Raw genomic sequence first — 5,569 nt, 5'->3', positions numbered from 1 at the left:
AAGAGACCTGTGCAAGGTGTGGAGCACATGGAAAACGAGCCTCCCCTGCACGTTCTGGTCATTTTCTGATGTGTTCTGGGTTATGGCGAGTGAGAGGACACTGTTAAACTCAGAGTGGATAAACAATAAACTTGCTTGTATTTATTACAACGCAAACTGAAAGCTGCCACAGGGAAGGGAAATATGACTTGTGTTGCCTCGCAGTTTCACCTTGTCTGGGTAACAAGCTCTGGTGTGTCTTATTAAACTCACAGTGAAACCAGGAATGGATCAAACTGCTCTGCAATGAGAGTTTTGTGTCCAGACTTTGCAAATCCAGCAGCGACAGACTTTCAGTCTTTTCAGATTAGTTACTACTGTATCAGAGCCTTTCACTTAGTGACTGTACATCGGACCATACTCTGTCAGAGCCTTTCACTTAGTGACTGTGCATCGTACTATACTCTATCAGAGCCTTTCACTGAGTGACTGTGCATCGTACCATACTCTATCAGAGCCTTTCACTTAGTGACTGTACATCGGACCATACTCTATCAGAGCCTTTCACTGAGTGGCTGTGTGCATCGTACTGTGCATACTACTATCAGAGCCTTTCACTGAGTGACTGTGCATCGTACTATACTGTATCAGAGCCTTTCACTGAGTGAATGTGCATCGTACCATACTGTATCAGAGCCTTTCACTGAGTGAATGTGCATCGTACCATACTCTATCAGAGCCTTTCACTGAGTGACTGTGCATCGTACCATACTGTATCAGAGCCTTTCACTGAGTGAATGTGCATCGTACCATACTCTATCAGAGCCTTTCACTGAGTGAATGTGCATCGTACCATACTCTATCAGAGCCTTTCACTGAGTGACTGTGCATCGTACCATACTCTATCAGAGCCTTTCACTGAGTGACTGTGCATCGTACCATACTCTATCAGAGCCTTTCACTGAGTGATGTGCATGTGCATCGTGACCATACTACTCTATCAGAGCCTTTCACTGAGTGACTGTGCATGTGCATCGTACCATACTCTATCAGAGCCTTTCACTGAGTGAATGTGCATCGTACCATACTCTATCAGAGCCTTTCACTGAGTGAATGTGCATCGTACCATACTGTATCAGAGCCTTTCACTGAGTGACTGTCCAGCGTACCATACTCTATCAGAGCCTTTCACTGAGTGACTGTGCATCGTACCATACTCTATCAGAGCCTTTCACTGAGTGACTGTGCATTGTACCATACTCTATCAGAGCCTTTCACTGAGTGGCTGTGCATCGTACCATACTCTATCAGAGCCTTTCACTGAGTGACTGTGCATCGTACCATACTCTATCAGAGCCTTTCACTGAGTGGCTGTGCATCGTACCATACTCTATCAGAGCCTTTCACTGAGTGACTGTGCATCGGACCATACTCTGTCAGAGCCTTTCACTGAGTGGCTGTACATTGGTAAGGTTTGGTAAATTCTTATTTAAAAGGACATTTCCTGTTTCAGAGTATACTATTGCCAAATAGGGCAGCTATGTGTAACAACTCATATTTTTAGAATAGACTTTTTTTCGTAATGCTCTAGCTTGCGGTACTATGAATTTAATAAAGATGTTTTTAAGATGAGTGTTTCTAATGAATGCGGTTTCCACTGTATACTCAAGCCACCCAGGAGCATTGCACCTTTCCACACCTCAATCAGACATGCAATTACAGTAAAACAGACATCAAGACGCCTCATGGAATAGAGTCAATGCAGCGCTCCTAGAACCAATGCAAGTGATCCGGTTTACAAGGCTCATTGTTTTTGAATTGGCAACTGACTTTGTGCATTATGTACAGTTTGTCATGAGGGTTTATTGATCTATTACTAATATGTTTTTACAACACATAAAAAAAAAAGAGTAATAAATCATGTTTTGCAATAAATATTCCCTGGACTAAAGACCAGATTAATACAGTGTTTGGCACCAGTTCATTTAAGAGCACCTTCTGTATATGGACTATGGACATCAATATCCAGGAATGAGCCAAAAACAGGAAGTGCATTGTTTACAGGAGCTGTCAGACAAACAGAGCTCACAGTATGGTGTGTGCCCTCTCTCTCTCTCTCTCTCTCTCTCTCAGGACAGCTGCATACATTATGATGACACCTCTGTAGTAACATTTTCCATTGTGTAGTAGTTTATAAGCATGGAAACTGTTCTTCATCATCAGTATGATCTGTGTAAACTCATAATCTGAATTGCACTGCTGCAGATGGTAATGTGTTCACAGGCACTAGGTGTGCTGGGAGGCAGTGTCAGCCAGGTATGTTGCTCTGTTACTGTACATGCAAGAAGAGAATTCCTTGGGTTCACAAAACCAGTGTAAGCTATTTGCTGTAATGCAGTGTCTACTCTAAGCTTCACTTAGAGAGAGGATATAGAACAAAATGGAATTCCGAAACTCACATGGTGTTCTGTACGGGATCATTAACGAGGGATCGTCTGCATTGCAGAGACAACGAAAAGTAGGGAAGTTTCAGTTTCATGTACTCTGTCTACACTCCTTAGTGCCGCACAACACCCCTTTAACTTAGATATGCAGGGATGGAAAGAAGACTCCTATTGCATAGCACTTTCCTTTTTGAATTACCAGTCCAGTTCAGAACCTCAATGTGCTGTGCCCGTCGGAGCTGGCAGAGCACTGTTTCTGTGGCTTAGTAAACTTGAAATAACTAGCAGCATTCAGAAGCTACACGTGATGTGTGTTTTTCTAATGTCTGATATTTTCCAGTCAACAGAAATGAATTCATGCTCACCTCCTGGTGCTGTAAGAAGACTACGTCTGTAGTCGGGTTCCACTTGTTTTCTTTGGCCAAGGTGTCTCCAATCCCCCCTACTTGCTTCAACTCTGTCAATACCCCTGCAACACAACACCTAGAAAACCGTGTTTACTGTATACAAGACATTCATGTTGAGAGAGCCAGCTGACACGCAGCTGTGCAGGATCAGCTGTAGCGTCAGTTTAGCACGCTTCCTGCTGCGAGCGGTCAACTCGGAGGGTTAAGGGAGTGGAAATGCAACAGCTACTCTACAGCACAGGGGAATTCATTCTGTGCCGCTAAGTTTTGCCTGCCCGTTTTCAACACTCCCCAAGGGACACGGCAAGTGGCAGCTCTGCCCGTTGTAGAATCCAGTCTCCTCGTTCTTCCGAGCGCCGTGTTCTTGCATTCTTGAACTTGGTGGGTGTGCAAAAAACTTGACTGCTGTGCAGGGCTGTTGATTTTCCACTGTTGGAAATAGCAAGTTGTTGAACATAATAATGTTGATCGTTAAAATAAGCACATTAATAAATATTACCGATATTGCTTATTTTTTATTAAAGCCAAGATTTTCAGTCCAACTGTTTTTGTTTTAATAGTAAGTAAAGCACCCGAAGACACTTCAAAGCTGTCGTAATGTTTCTAGACATCGCTTGCCTCATTGCTGGCATTAAAATAAGCAGGAACACTTTATTAGATTACAACAGTTCTGAAAACAAATGTCCAGCACAGTTATGAGAGTCGTGTTTCCAGTCTTGCACTGATGCTGTAGTTCAGTCTACACATGAAGGTGTTTTGTCTTATTGTTTTGTCTTATTGGAGTAGATAAAGTTAACTCCAGGGAAACATTTTAAAAGATTTTAAAATGAGATCACACCAGTAAGGGAGACTGGTGTGCTAAGTTTATCAAATGTTTCCTTTTCTTCAAGCTGAATCCTGTATGCAGTAAACAGCTGATACTACACTCTACTGAATACCCAGACACTAGTGCACCCACCCTAAAAACACACAGGCACATTGGGTGCTTCAAGACAGTGTTTACACTACAGTAACTATAGGGAAAAACACATTGTCAAAAACCAGAGCTATTTTTATGCCTGGTTGAGACACCGACTAGTTTTACTCGTATCCCTCTATAGTCACGAAACCCCACCATACCAGCTGCAGCACTATTTAAATCAGAAAGCCCTGTCGATCACCTCTTCAGAGCCAGCCAACATCGGATGAAAAACTTGAAAGGGGGCCCTGTTGGCAAAGAGATATTTTAAAGAATGTTTTTCTGGCGTGTTATTGAAGAAGCCAGCATCAGTGCTATGACGAATACCACATTGCGTCTTACCCCTAAGACAGAGAATTCGTAGAGATGTTCTGAAAGTGTCCCGGTCGTTTTGAAGCTCTGTCAACAGGTTTCTGGGTAATCTTGTTCTTAATTTTGCTTTTCCCCATCTTCATAGTCCTGCCTCACTTAAACTGAGGGGACACAAAGCCACTTTGCAACTTGGAGCTTGGTTTCAGGGCACCACACTGCACACCACGGGAGACTTGGGGTTTGATACAGCAAAGCTGCCTCAAACTAGGTCTGGAACCAGGTCTCAAGCCACAGTTCCTGACAGTGTGGCTTCTTGTTCCCTCTGCTTTATTCCACAGAACTGAATCCCCTGGAACATGCATCCAGTACATGCGCAATGCTCAGTGCATCTCGTTAGTCACATCTCATCTGCTTTTGTGCTTCGTTTGTTTGTAATCTGGTTAAAAGATGAATCAGTGAAGGGATGCTTTCAGTCTGATGCAAAGGACACTAACAAATCTGAAGCGGCTTATCTAGAATGCTTGATTATTAAAAAGACATAAGCTGCTAAGACAAGCTGGCTGCACAAAAGTCCCATTTTAAACTGAGTTGATTATAAACTGCATGCCCACTTTACTTTGGAAGCCATCGTTCAGTCTGCGCAGACAGATGGTTTGTGCAGCGACTCGAGCACGTTTACCCCATTGATCGTGCTTTTATGGAAGACGTTTGACCTGACTGCAATAATCACTTCCAAGTGTAACAGTCCTGCTGTGTAAGATCTGCTGTCTGACAGCGCTGCAGTTTAAACTGAGGCCTCAGAGATACTGGGAGCAGCACCTTGCTCATTAGCGATTTTAATCTCCTCCCTTCCCCACAGGAGCATTCGGGTTTGTAGAGCAAAGGCTTGAAAGCTGTGCTCAAGCATTAAGTGGACTGTAGCTACTTTGTCGTGTTTTAGATGTGTTCATTATTTATCTGAGAGAGTTATGTTTTATTTAAATTGGGAAGTGTTGGAACGGACTGTGTGTTGATCAGACATGTTTTCTTTAAGGTGGTCATAGCTCTCTCTCTCTCTCTGTATTTCCCATGCTCAATAGTGAGAGAGAGGAATTTGTAGAACGTTTTGTTTCTGATCATTTCAGAAGCAACTGCACTATGTACGGAAAACCGTGGTTCTGTTCAATTGATCTGAAGTGGTGGGTCTGAATCGCACCACGGTTTAGATCGTTACTGTAGGAAACAGGGATTAAAATAAGAGTCTTATTGCACAGCAGTTTATGCAAATGGATCAAACAGCTACCCATCCCTGTGATAGTGCATTTCTGTGTTAATTATTGAATGGCTGTATTTAGATCACCACTGTTTCGACTTACTAAATCAGTTTGACCACAACTGGTTTCTCCTGATCAATATGAACAAGTCTTTTCCCGTAAATACAATCTCAACTTACAGTACATTTATCCTGTCTACTCTGTCCTGTAATACTG

Source organism: Polyodon spathula, chromosome 22, assembly GCF_017654505.1.
Source record: "Polyodon spathula isolate WHYD16114869_AA chromosome 22, ASM1765450v1, whole genome shotgun sequence".
Classification (NCBI taxonomy): Eukaryota; Metazoa; Chordata; class Actinopteri; order Acipenseriformes; family Polyodontidae; genus Polyodon; species Polyodon spathula.
The sequence above is the reverse complement of the archived record's forward strand: the minus strand, read 5'-3'. Positions refer to the sequence as shown.